Source organism: Desmodus rotundus, chromosome 7, assembly GCF_022682495.2.
Source record: "Desmodus rotundus isolate HL8 chromosome 7, HLdesRot8A.1, whole genome shotgun sequence".
In the NCBI taxonomy this organism is placed as follows: Eukaryota; Metazoa; Chordata; class Mammalia; order Chiroptera; family Phyllostomidae; genus Desmodus; species Desmodus rotundus.
Genome location: NC_071393.1, coordinates 65,550,509 through 65,565,303, shown reverse-complemented (window position 1 = coordinate 65,565,303; position 14,795 = coordinate 65,550,509). Strand labels below are relative to the sequence as shown.

General features: G+C 40.4%; 1 pseudogene; it reads left to right on the top strand.

Annotated features, from left to right (window-relative positions):
- The first annotated feature begins 1,567 nt into the window (after positions 1–1,567).
- LOC112311563 (protein S100-A10 pseudogene) lies at positions 1,568–2,093 on the top strand (annotated as a pseudogene).
- Positions 2,094–14,795: the final 12,702 nt, after the last annotated feature.

Here is a 14,795-nt window from a genome sequence, read left to right as displayed (position 1 = left end):
GGCCAGCCTAGAAATACTAAGAGAGGGAGAGAGACAACAAATGGTAGAAGGATTGCTGGTGATAAATGAAGCAGGTACCCCAACGCAAGTGATTTTGGAAGCACTCTGATCTTTGCTTTGGAGTTCACTGAATCTCCATTATTTTCCCAGTACTTTGGGGTCAGGACCCTGGGTGACTCCCTCACATTCCACCCTTGGAACTCTTGCTGACATTGTTTTATTCATCCTGTTAACTTTCCTGTGGTAAACAGGTGCAGTTGTCACTAAGCTATTATTGTAGTAGAAATGGGAACATTCAGGCCAGGAGGCTTAGAATTTCTCAGTGGAATTGATTGTCGCTCTCTCATCCCACTGTACTTCTTTTTTGAGAAATAGAAGGGAGAGAAGGAATACAGTTTTCTGTTTTTCTCAGGAGTCTGTGAAGTCTCCAAGGGTAGTTTTGGGGGTCCAATATCGGTATCTTTCCTGGGCTTTATCTGTCTTGTCTTTTCCTATTATTTCCACCCTCCTTCTTTCTGGCCTTATTTTGAAAGGACGGGCTCTTCCCTTCCTCTACTTTCTTCCACCCTCCCCCATACATAATTTTTTTTTTTTTCCTTTTACCTCTTTCCACTGTGGCCTCTTGACCTCTCCACAGAGTTACAAAAGTAAAATCCTTGAAGAGATGCTGCTGTGGGAATGTTAATGAGCCTTCACCACAAAGGGGCAAAGACTTTACTTCACTGAGTTGGAAAAAAAGCTCCTTTGAAAAGGGGTTTCTGTGTGTGGTGAAGTGGTGAGGGGAGGGGAAGGAGAGAGAGAGAGGGTGAGAGAGAAAAGAATGGAGGGAGAGAAAGAGAAGGACAGAACGAGAGAATGAGAGGGAGGAGGGAGGAGAGAGATAGAGAGAGAAAGAGAGAGAGGGAGGAAGAGGGAGGGAGAGAGAAACTTAATAGCAGAAGAAAATATTGAAACAACACTTTACTTGTCTCAACTGATTTGGTGATTTAAATTTTGGAAAATGTTCCATGGTCTTTTGACCTTGTAAATGAAGCACTTTCATTCCCAAGAAGGTGAAAAGACACTCAAGGGCACTGAAGATAATAAAGGATGTGAAAAAGAGACTGATCCTGGCACCCTATCCCCAGTTTCTTCCAACATGTGTGGGAACCTGAGAGACTCTAGGGAAAATATTCTAGGTGGGAGGAGCTGGTGGTAAAGATGAGCTCTTTTTCCTGGCTTTGTGGCTTCGTATATTTTCTAATATTATCAACAATTTCTATCTTGGCTTCCATATTGCCTTTGGTCTAATGATATTTTCTCTTTTCAGGAATGGCTTAAAGTACTTTCAAGCCAGACCACTTAAACATAATCTCTGTATCCTTCATTTGTGAGCACCGGTTGCCTCTAAATTACTTAAAATGGATGTTCAGGTATTTTTAGTGTCAACATTAAGTCCTTAAAAAGCAAAGATATATTGTTGCTCTTTAAAAGAATGCCAGTCATTGTTTGACTTCCAGAGATTTTCCTACACATTGTCATGTGATGTCAGCCCAGCACTCCATAGAGAAGCCCAGAATCAACTGGCTGCACATCCCAGCCAGCCTAGCGATCCTGTCGTGCCTCCGGCCAAGACCTCACCAAAATGCCATCTCAAATGGAACATGCCATGGAAACGATGATGTTCACATTTCACAAATTCACTGGGGAAAAAGGCTACTTAACAAAGGAGGACCTGAGAGTGCTCATGGAAAAGGAGTTCCCTGGATTTTTGGAAAATCAAAAAGACCCTCTGGCCGTAGACAAAATAATGAAAGACCTGGACCGATGCTGAGATGGCCAAGTGGGCTTCCAGAGCTTCTTTTCACTAATTGCCGGGCTCACCATTGCGTGCAATGACTATTTTGTAGTACACATGAAGCAGAAGGGAAAGAAGTAGGCAGCTGAGCAGCTACTTCCTCCCCAGTAAAGAGTTCTCCCAATGGGTCGCTTAAGGAATCTCTGCCCCACAGCTTCCCCCTGTATGAGGATTTCATGAGCAGATTGGGACCCTTAGAAAATGTACAAATAAAATCCCACCCCCATTTGACAAGATAAAGAAAAGCCAATTAAAGCCAGATAAGCTTTTGACTTTATATTGCTTGCATCCTCTTGCCCTCAATAAACAAATTTCTTTTTTAGTTCATAAAAAAAAAAGAAGCCCAGAATCGAGAGGAACAAAGGGAAGGTGATTAGAATGAGATCCTTGGAAGACAGAGACCAAGAGCTAGTGGGGAATGCTAATTCTTAGGGTTCTATACAGTCCTCTGGATTCACGGTAAATCATTCTGATAAATTCATGGGAATTTATCCAGAATTCACATTCCTGGCCTTCACCCCAGATCTACTTATTCAGAATCTCTGGGAGTGGGGCCCAAGATATCTAAACAAGCTCTTAAATGATTCTTTGCAGAGTTATGTTTGAGACAGTTGCACTTGACTGGTGGTTTCTAAACCTCAGTCTCTAGGCTCCCAGAGGGCTGTGGTGCTGTTATAAGGGAATCCAGGCACACACAAAGTGAACCTGGCATGTGGCCCAAATACATAACATGCCTCTCAAATGTATATACTCCTGTTGGCCAAATGTTTGTTGATGTTGTTCATATTAATACACTTTAAACTCATTTAAAGAGTTTCTAAATTCTTAATGGCTTTTGCCCTAAAAATACAACTATAGTTGTATGGGGATTCAGCACATTTTTTGGCATTTCATTCAAGGCCTCTTCTCTCAGGACAATGCTTTGTTCTTAGCATTCCTCTTTTACTATTTATAGAAGAGTCAGCATTGTACAGGCATTTGTTGTACCTCTGAAAGAGTTAGAATCCTATGAGAGGTCTGATTTTAAATGCAAATGAACTAAACTAGGAATCTAGAAACACATGTAACCATAGCTTAGGTACAAGTATGTTCTGTGTGTCCTTTCAATACATGATCTAATTTAATCTTTAAAATAGCTTTGCACCCTGGCTCAGTTGGTTGGAGCATTGTCCTGTGCACCAAAAGGTCACAGGTTCAATTCCTGGTCAGGGCACATAACTAGGTTTTGGGTTTGTCCCAGGTCCTAGGTTGGGGCGGGTATGGGAGGTAACCTATCCATGTTTTTCTTTCACATCAATCTTTCTCTCTCTCTCTCTTTCCTCCCCCACATCTCTCTCTCTAAAATCAATAAATTTATCCTCGATTAAAGATTTAAAAAATAGCTTTGCAAAAGAAGCATTGTACGATCTTCATCTTAGACTTGCAGAACACCCCATATTACAAATGAGAAAACTGAAACTTAGAGAAGCAAAGTAGCTTTCTTGATCAAGGTCTCATAGGTGATGAATTGCTGGTTAAACTTTGCCCAAGCAACTGTTTGGACAGTCTGTGTGCTTTTGTTTTTGTTTTTATTTTTTCACCACAATGTGGCACCTTATTGCCACTCTGCTGATTTCTGCGTCTGTTATAGGCCTCACTTTTGGGCTAGAGACCTGGAGAATGACACAAACCTTCAACTTCCAAAGAAAATATGAAGAACTTCAATTAATATCTGCAACAAATTATGCTTCTTCTAATTCCATATACTACCACATGTTTTTTGTCTTCTCCCATTAAGAGAGTAAGGCAATAAAGAGTAAGGCAAAAGTGCCCTTTTCAAAACTTCGCTAAATAAGAAAGCACTGGCAAACAATCCCTGGTCTTATTAGATGATTTTCTGCCTGGCCTCTTTCAGGTGGCAGTTGCCATGGTGTTTTCAGGGCAGAGGGAGGGAGTGAAGATCAAGGAGGGTCATTCAGACTGAGTCTTGTCTATGTCTAGTGTTTCTTTTCAGAGGTGATTGTGCAAAGGATGGTCGAAATTTAAACATTCATAAGAGGACAAATAGAATTTATTCTTTTTGCTTATCTTCACTTCTCCATGTTACGTATGTTAAATAAAGGGGGAAACAGAATTTGTGAAGAGGACAAGATAATGGCAAAGGAAAGGGAGGTTGTCACAGGGTAGGGCCATGAGCTGGGCTGGCAGTGGGAGGTGGTTAGGATGGGGGTGGGGAGGAGAGTGTGTGTGTGTGTGTCTGTTTTCAAGGGAGACATTATAGGAACAATTTGTTAAAGGTTTGGGGGTCCTGAGTCTGGTCATTTGAAAGAAAAATAACAAATCAATGAAGGATGGGAAATTAGGGACAAACAGTGAGGGTGAGTGGGGTTGATGAGAAAGGCCAAGAAAGAGAGAGAGAGAGAGAGAGAGAGAGAGAGAGAGAGAGAGGCCCTGGCTGGTATGGCTCAGTAGATTGAGAGCCAGCCTGAGAACCTAAATGTTGCTGGTTCGATTCCCAGGCAGGGCACATGCTGGGTTGTGAGTCAGGTCCCCAGTGGGGGTGGGGCGCATGAGAGGCAACCACACATTGATGTTTCTCTCTCTTTCTCCCTCATTTCCCTTCTCCAAAAATAAGTAAATAAAATCTTTGAGAGAGAGAAACCAAGCCATAAGAAAGGAAGAAACCAAGCCATGAGAAAGGAAAATAAATTCAGAGTGATGAGAAAGAGGCAAATCTTTGTAGGAATAGGAATATATGGATTGAAGTATGTCAGAAAATATGAATAATTGACAACATATAATAGAAACATAGTCAGAGCCTTCAGAAAGAACCTTTATGAAGAAGAACAAGTGGACTCCCAAAGACTTGGGAGCTGAAAGCGGCCATAGGAATCATCTCCAAGTCTCTCACTTTTCACAAAAGGAAACTAAAAACAAGAGAGTGTAAGTACCTCAGGGAATTTCCCTTTCTCCTACACTATGGAACTGGAGAAGAAACAAGGCAAAAATAAGTGGGAAACCAAGCACAAAAAAAATAAAAATAAAAAAAGGACTTCCGGCCAAGATGGAGGCATAGGTAAACACACTGTGCCTCCTTGCACAACCAAAAGAAGGACAACAACAATTTAAAAACAAAAAACAACCAGAAATGACAGAAAATTGAACTGTATGGAAGTCCGACAACCAAGGAGATAAAGAAGAAACATCCATCCAGACCGGTAGGAAGGATGGAGGCAGGCAGCCGGGCAGAGAGGACTTGTGGCAAGGTGGCGGCTGGCAGACCCAGCGAGGTGGCAGATTGTGGAGCAGGGTGGGCAAAGCTGCAGCTGGCCCTTGAGGCAGCAGCTGGCGGACTGGGTGGATAGACCGCACAACCTGGAGTTCCAACGTGGGGAAATAAAGCCTCAAACCTCTGATTGAAAACACATGAGGGGGTTGAGGCAGCAGTGGGAGAAACTCCCAGTCTCACAGGAAAGTTCATTGGAGAGACCCACAGGGTCCTAGAATGCACAAAAACCTACCCACTTGGGAAGCAGCACCAGAAAGTCCCAATTTGCTTGTGGGTAGTGGAGGGAGTGACTGAAAACCGGCAGAGAGTGGAGCAAGCACCATTGCTCGCTCCCTCTCTGACCCCTCCCCCATATACAGCATCATAGAGCAGCAGCATCGTGTGTTACCCCGCCCTGGTGAACACCTAAGCTCCGCCCCTTACTAGTAACAGGTGCGCCGAGACAAAAAAAATGGCCCAAATGAGAAAACAGATCAAAACTCCAGAAAAAATACAACTAAGTGACAAAGAGCCAATCTATCAGAAGCACAGTTCAAAACACTGGTAATTAGGAAGCTCACAGAATTGACTGAATTTGGTCACAAATTAGATGAAAAATGGAGGCTATGCCAAGAGAAACAAAGGAAAATGTACAGGGAACCAACAGTGATGGGAAGGAAACTGGAACTCAAATCAATGGTGTGGACCAGAAGGAAGAAAGAAGCGTCCAACCAGAAAAGAATGAAGAAACAAGAATTCAAAAAAAAGAGGAGAGGCTTAGGAACCTCCAGGACATCTTGAAACGTTCCAACATCCGAATTATAGGGGTGCCAGAAGGAGAAGAGGAAGAACAAAAAATTGAAAACTTATTTGAACAAATAATGGAGAACTTCCCCAATCTAGCAAAGGAAATAGACTTCCAGGAAGTCCAGGAAGCTCAGAGTCCCAAAGAAGCTGGATCCAAGGAGGAACACACCAAGGCACATCATAATTACATTACTCAAGATTAAGCAGAAGGAGAGAATCTTAGAAGCAGCAAGAGAAAAGAACACAGTTACCTACAAAGGACTTCCCATAAGACTGCCACTGATTTCTCAAAAGAGACCTTACAGGCAAGAAGGGGCTGGCAAGAAGTATTCCAAGTCATGAAAGGCAAGGACCTACATCCAAGATTACTATATCCAGCAAAGCTATCATTTAGAATGGAAGGGCAGATAAAGTGCTTCTCAGATAAGGTCAAGTTAAAGGAGTTCATCATCACCAAGCCCTTATTATATGAAATGTTAAAGGGATTTATCTAAGAAAAAGAAGATCAAAAATATGAACAGTAAAAATGACAGCAAACTCACACTTATTAGTAACCACACCTAAAACAAAAACAAAAGCAAACTAAGCAAACAACTAGAACAGGAACAGAACCACAGAAATGGAGATCACACGGAGGGTTATCAACAGGGGAGTGGGAGAGGGAGAGAGGGGGGAAAGGTACAGAGAATAAGTAGCATAAATGGTAGGTAGAAAATAGACAGGGGGAGGTTAAGAATAGTATAGGAAATATAGTAGCCAAAGAACTTTTAAGTATGACCCATGGACATGAACTATAGGGGGGGGGATATGGGAGGGAGGGGGTGTGCAGAATGGAGTGAATTGAAGGGGGGTAGAAAATGGGACAAATGTAATAGCATAATCAATAAAATACATTTAAAAAATAGATCTTAGCCCTGGCCAGATAGCTCAGTTAGAGCTACCCAATGGATGATGGTTATATCTGGATGATGGTTAGAGCGTCATCCAGATACACCAAGGTAGTGGGTTCAGTCCTCAGGCAAGGCATATATATACATTCAACCAATGAATGTATAAATGGGTGAAACAAAAAGTTGATGTTTCTCTCTCTCTCTCAAATCCATGAATAAAAAATTAAAAAAAAATAGATCTTAAATTAATTTTTCCTCCTCTCTGGAAATTATAGACTTTTTTTCCATGTGAGGACCATTGTGTTTTAGAAGCTAATTCCATTCCAATAACTTCACACCTTAAACTATTTCAGTCAGATAATAATTCCTTCCCCACTTTAGTCTCTTCCCAGCAAAGGGAGTCTTTAGTGACTAAGTACTGAGAAAGTTCTTGATGATGCCTAACTGATTACTACTTATATTTTAAGTGCAGATGCTTTAAGTCTGCCCTTAGTAGAATTTATTCATTCACATTCATTTGTTCAACAAATATCTGCACAACAGAAAATAAAATACATGCTGTCCAGATTATTATTATGCAGATCTTTTAGACTTCAATCTTTAAAAAAATTCTTTCTTTATTTATTTTTAGAGAGAGGGGAAGGGAGGAAGAGTGGGAGAGAAACATCAAATCAGTTGGTTGCCTCTCGAATGCCCCTTACTGGGGACCTGGCCTGCAATCCAGGTATGTGCCCTGAACGGTAATCGAACCAATGACCTTTCAGTTCACAGGCTGGTACTCAATCCACTGAGCCACACCAGCCAAAGGTAGACTTCAAACTTTTGGTGTTATCTTTGTTGTTGTTTTACATTGCAGATATTTCCATTTCCAAATTATGCCACTGCTTTATTTATCATCTAATTGGGATAATTTGTGCCAGGACTCTTAGGGACTTCTGATATGGTTCCTCTTCATCAATCCTAGAACTGGTCTTATGGCCTCAAAATAAGTTAAGACACATTGTTCCCAGGCAACTGATTAGAGCAAGTTTACTATGACAGAAGATAGTTCAAAGTAAGGAGAGCTGATGGGGTAAATCAATGCCAGAATCCTTGAGGAGAACCAGGAGGAGCTGAAGATCCCACAGGCAACCGGAAAGTCCAAAGAGGCTGGAATAGGATGGCAAACAAGTTAACGGTTACAGGAGTTAAGAACTGGAAGGATTACTGTGACTATTGACTTTACTGGACTTGTGGGTTTGAAGTAAATGGCAACTGGCTTAAATATGGGAGATCAAAATGCATGGAAAGGACCGTAGTGTATATTGTGGAGAACCCTATGTTTCACTGCAATTGAGCTTTTGTATGAGAATGGATGGCAATTTAGTACTTATATTATTTAATAATCACATAGTGTTCCATTCATTATTCTTTGTTGATCTTAAAATACATTGTACATTTTCTTGACCCCATGATCCACTTAATCCCATGGAGTTTAATATGAGGTTCAAAATTTACTATTCATCTTGTGGATGCTATCTCTCTCCTCTCTCTCTCTAGATATTGCTAGATATTATATATATATATATAACATCTATCTATAATATCTATCTAGATATTGCTAGATATTATATCTATAACATATATATAAAAAATATCTATCTCTCTGTCTCTCCCCATATAATATAATATATATATGGGGAGAGACAGAGAGAGAGAGAGAGAGAGAGAAAGAGAGAGAGAGAGAGGGAGAGAAATGTAAATATGTATAGTTTAAGTGTTTGGCCTGACTGGTGTGGCTCCATGGATAGAGCATCAGCCTGCGAACCAAAGGGTTGCCAGTTCAAGTCCCACTCAGGGCACATGCCTGGGTTGCAGGCCAGGTCCCCATTTGAGGGTGCTCAAGAGGCAACCACATATTGTTGTTTCTCTCCCTGTCTTCCTCTCTGTCTAAAAATAAATAAATAAAATATTTTTAAAAATGTTTATACAAAGTTGAGGAGAGGGGATCACTGGATTTAGAGCAGATACTGAGGATGATTGAGGAATGACCCTAATGATCAAATTCTTCTCTATGAGGTTTAGATCTTTCTTTGCCCTATCTGGTTTAATGACCCCATTACCATCTTTTGATCAAAGAATAAATGTTACCACGGTATCTACATGTTTGCAAAAAATGAGATGAAAGGGTGGAAGAAAAGAGAGGGTACAGAGGGAGACTTGGGAGAAATAGGCCTGTTATTCAAGAAGAGTCACTCTTTCTATCACCTACCCTGTCTTTATACTGTAAAGCTCAGCCATCCTTCTGCACACATCATTTCTCAGCTGTCCATCTTTATTTAGTCAGCTTGAAATACAAATATTAACTTTATTTGCTTGAAAAGGAAGAATACTTCCCCTCACTGGCCAAGGTAACTGAAAAATAGCCTTGGAAAATAAACTCGGCCCTGGCCAGGCTGGGTAGTTCAGTTGGTTAGAGCATCCTCCCAATACACCAAGGTTGCGAGTTCAATCCCCCATCAGGGCACATGCAAGAGTCAACCAATAATGCACAGATAAGTGGAACAACATATTAGTGTTTCTCTTTGTCTCTCTCTCTCTCTCTCTAAAAATCAATTAATAAAAGAAAAAGAAAATAAACTCAATAAAATCACGTTACATAATTCAAAATCTTAGAAAACAAACAAAAGAGTGTCATAACTATTGCAACACTATGAAAGCCCTTCTAAATGTAAGATCTTTTATTTTAATTAAATTAAATAAAAATTTGTTGCCCTGGCTGGTGTGGCTCAGTTGGTTGGAGTGCTGTCCCGTAAATTGAAAGGGCAAAAGTTCGATTCTTGGTCAGGGCACATGCCTGGATTGTGGGTTTGGTTCCTGGTAGGGGCACGTATGACAGGTAACAAATTGATGTTTCTCTTCCTCTCTCTCCCCTCCTTTCTCCTCTCTCTAAAATCAATAAGCATGTCCTGAGTAAGGATAAAAAAAATTTATTGATTTTAGAGAGAAAGAGGAAGGGGGGAGAGAGAGATAAATGGTGATTTGTTGTTCTATTTATTTATGCATTCACTGATTGATTCTCTTATGTGCCCTGACCCATGATTGAACCCTCAACCTTGGTGCTTTGGGATGGTTATCCAACCAACTGAGCTACGCAGCCAGGGCTAATTTTAAGATCTTATAAAACTAAGAGCTTAAAAAATATGTAATTTCCTTTTTAATCATTTTTTATTATTCTATTACAATTGTCCTGACTTGTCCCCCTTTGCCCTCCTCCGCCCATCCCACTCCCTGCTCCCACAGTCAATTCTCTCACTGTTGTCCATGTCCATGGGTTATTCATACATGTTCTTTGACTTGGCCCTTCCCCTTCTTTCCACCATTATCCCCCTCCCACCTCCCCTCTGGTCACTGTCAGTCTGTTTCTTGTTTCTATGCCTGTGGTTCTATTTTTGTTCATTAGATCCCTCTTATAGGTGAGATCATATGGTATTTGTCTTTTACTGACTGGCATATTTCACTTAGTATAATATTCTCAAAATATATCATTTTCAAAATAAAAAGCACATTTATACAAAATCATACTTTGTCCATTCTTTTATAACCACTGGGTATTCAGTCTTTGCTAGCTGGGCACAATGAATTATATGTAAACATAATCTCATGCTGTTTCTATAGTCTAGGACCTTATACTGAAAGTCAACTTGACAACTAGATACGTATTTCTTTAAAAAAAAAAAAAGATTTTATTTATTTATTTTTAGGGAGAAGGGAAGGGAAGGAGAAAGAGAGAGAGAAACATCAGTGTGTGGTTGCCTCTCATGCTCCCCCTACTGGGGACCTGGCCTGCAACCCAGGCACGTGTCCTGCCTGACAATTGAACCAGTGACCCTTTGTTTAGCAGGCCAGTGCTCAATCTACTGAGCCACACCAGCCAGCGCCACACATTTCCATTTTTAGTGGCCAAAGCCATTGACTTAGGTTCTAGTCAGACTCTTCCACTTCCCAGTTAAATTATCTTGGAAAATATCTTTACCTCTCCAGACCTCAGTTTTCTCATTTGCACTGATTAAGTTAGACCAGATGATTTTCTCACCCAGCTTTGACCTCTGTGCTTTGCATGTGAATATACTGACCAACGAAATGTGTCTATTGCAACAATTTCTACATAGGGTTCTGCAATAATTAATTCATAGGGGTCAGTTTCTAAAGGCATCACTCACGACTAAAGTCACTTAGAGTCAAAGTTGAAAACCCCTGCGAAAGGAATGTACCGGAGACCAGTTTTTCTCCAGTATTGGAGCAGAAGATCATTTCTTTGGCTAGATATCAGATGATGTAATTGGCCTGCATTAGCGGGTAGGTAGAATTGAAAAATATGCACTTCTCACTATAGAATGACACTCATGCTGTTAGAGAGGGGACAAGAAAGCTAACTAACTCTGTACTCATTGAATGGAATGCCAGAGTGGGATTGACTACATTCTTGACATTGTCATCTCTCCCTTTTTTTTGCAGACCTTAATGTAATTATAATTTGCATATTGAAATTTAATTTGAATTAAATTAATTAAAAATATTATAGTCTATGAACACCCCTCAGGCCTGCTGATGATCTTTGTGACTTCCAGAAGGAAATCCAGTCAAAAACCAAAGCATGGGGACAGACTCATAGATGGAGAGCAGAAAGACAGCTAGTGGGGGGAAGGTTAAGGGGTGGAGGGATTGAGTGAGAAGGAAAAAGGACTCATGGACATGGACAACAGTGTGGTGATTGCTGGGGGGGGGGGATTTACAGGGACTAAAAGGTAATGTAAAAAATGCAATAAAGATTAAACAAAACAAAACAAACAAACAAAAGAAACCCCTAAGCAGCTTACAGGTTCATGATTCTATATCTCCAGATGGCAGAATCACCTAAGGATTTAAAACCAAGTGCAGGCCAGAGAAATCCTTTCCTTCCTTTGGACATAAGGACCATGCTAGATCTTCCAATTAGATACACTCTCATTAAAAATTTATCAAATACACTTCATATTTCACTCATGGGACCTGCATTTAGGAGGAATGTAGAATTTTTAAAAATACATTTATCAACATAAAATCATATTCATGCTCATATTAAGGGAACTGAGATGGTAGGGTTACAAAGGTTATAGGACATAGACCCTTCCTCTCCCTGAGAAAGGCGATGTTAAACAAAACATATATATATATAATATCATGTGAGAATTTCATACAGGCATGCATAAAGTTCCATGGGAAGGAGGGAAACTTGACTGATTGGCCACTGGCAATAAATCCATCCCTCCACCCCTTCCTCCATCTTTCTGTTAAACACGTGTCCATGGTTACTATGTATAAAACACTGTGCTAGATGTCATAAATACACAGAGAATAAAACCAGATCCTTCCTGAAGAAACATTACTTTGATATAGGAGGAAAAACAGGTAAGCAGATGTGAATAGCTACTATTTATGGGCCAATTCTTTGTGACAAGGCCATATGAGGCTCTTTAATTACATTCTTTCTTACAGTAACCTTGTGAGGTAGACATTATTATCTCCATCTCACCAGTTAGGAAATTGAGTTTTAGAGAGGTTAGTAATTTGCTGAGGACCATGCAGCTATGAATTATGAAACTGAAGCTCTCATGCATTTATCTTAGAACAGAGCCTGTGCTTTCAAGACTATGTGTATTCTGGGATATGGGTATCGGGGTTTGAATTGCCTTCACCACTTATCAACTGCATAATTTTGGGCATTTTACTTAACTTCTCTGAGGGAGATTTCCTCATATAAAAATGAGATTAATAGTTTCTACTTCATAGGATTGTGGTGGAGATTTAGCAAAACTCAGTTAAAGCATTTGGCCCAGTGCCTGGCCAGTCTTTCAAGCTCACTACATTTTCTGGCTAATATTATTAAGCTCTCTTGTATAGACAGCAATGGTGAGTGCACTGGAGAGGCAGATGAAATGTGTACACATTTAGGGGAAGGAAAGATCACTTCCAATTGGAAGGTGGGAGAGTGAATAGATTAAAGGAGGATCATGAAGAATTCACTTAAATTGGAGTTTTCAAAAAAAATTAAGACTTTAACATTTAGACTCTAAAATTTAGAGCAGAAGGCTCTGTGAAGAATGCAGCAAGGAGCTTGTTACCTGTGGGAGGAGACAAGCAATAAAAATGAAGGGAAATAAGTTAGATAGTTACAAAGAGTAGTAATTAAACACGATAATGGGAGAGAAAGTGAGGAGGAAGGGTGGGATTGGTGAGTGAGGGACTAAGAGAGAAGACTGGATTCCATCTCCAGGTAGAATGCTGTTCACATGTAGATCAATTGCAGTCTGTGAATAGATACTTCAATGAATAGCCCAGACAGACAGAAATGCAAATATTCTTAGAAACAGGGGCTAGTAGTAATGCAAATATGAAAAAACTCTCTGATTTAAGCAGAACAACAAAACTCCCTAATCAATCTCTGAGTTAATCAGTGAATGAAGACATTTATATTTTGATGATTTTAAGGCAGAAACAAACCCTTTTCTTTGTCTTATCTCAAGCTAGAACTAGGTAAGAGTAGTCAAGGCCATCCTATTCTAGGGATCATTCATTCATTCATTCAACAAATATTTTACTGAGATCTTACTACGTGCCAGGCACTATGCCACGCCTAGGGTATACAGTGGATGGTCCTTCCTCGGAGTTCTCATAGCTTGCTATGGACGGCTTTTGGAACCGAGGGGCACATCAGGAGAACCACAGGCAGGTTCTGACACTTGTCTATTGATGTGTTTGGATAGCAGTGGGAGCATACCTGGAAGTCTACAGGGCCCAGAGTGTGTCCCAAGATGACCTATGGTGAGTATCCTTGACTGAAGAATTTTTGAAGATTTTAATGTCTCCAATTTTACTTAAACTAAAAACATTGTCCGCTTTTCACATTACTCTGTGCAACCCATTCCAAGGCCCACCCCATCGCTCCTCCTCCTATACCTGTCCTCAGCTTTTGCTATCCAGATTTACCAAATAAATCTTTCCACCCATTCCAACTCCTGCTGTTCTTCACAGCTAGTCTCTGGGCTCAGCCCCAAGCCTTAAGGGGTAGTAAATGGATTCAGAATTCGTACTCAAACACAGATCCCCATGGAAACCAAAAGACTAAGAAAACAATGACAGGAAGTACTGCATGACCTTTTAGGCTCACTCTTCAAATTCTTTTCGCTCTCCAGGGGTGAAGGCACTTAACTAGCGGAATGAAAGAACCTGACCCCTCCCCCGGACCCTCAAAGTCTTAAGAACCTATCTTCTTTGATTGTAAGTGAAGAGCAGTGGGACATCTCCACCTGGTGGTAGAAATACCAAATTACCTCCAAGGAGAGATTGGTGAGTGAGAGCCTGTAATGCAGGCTACTAAGTAGCTGCAAAAGGAAGAAGGTGAAAAGATGTAACAAGCAGGAAATTCTCCCAGGAAAGTGTTTAGCTGTGATGCATTTAATACTTACTCTTTCTCACATATATTTTACAATACTTAAATATCATCTTTATGTTGATGATTCAGGGTTTGGGTTTTTTTGTTTGTTTGTTTGTTTTGCATCCAACCCAAATATGGGTATATGAGCTTGTTTCATATCTCCTAACTTCATAGTAGATATTTTCTACCCAAATGTCTTGTTGTAACCACAAATTCAGCATAACTGGAGGTGGATCGTGCTCTTCTCTTCCATGATGGGACGGGAAGAATGCTAGCACTTCAACTCTGGGATACATCAACAAGACAGTGGAGTAAATCTTCTGGTTTCCCTTTGTAAGCTAGCAAAGTCTGCCCTCTGGAGGGGAAAGGAAAGGAAGAGAAGAGCACGATCCACCTCCAGTTATGCTGAATTTGTGGTTACAACAAGACATTTGGGTAGAAAATATCTACTATGAAGTTAGGAGATATGAAACAAGCTCATATACCCATATTTGGGTTGGATGCAAAACAAACAAACAAACAAAAAAACCCAAACCCTGAATCATCAACATAAAGATG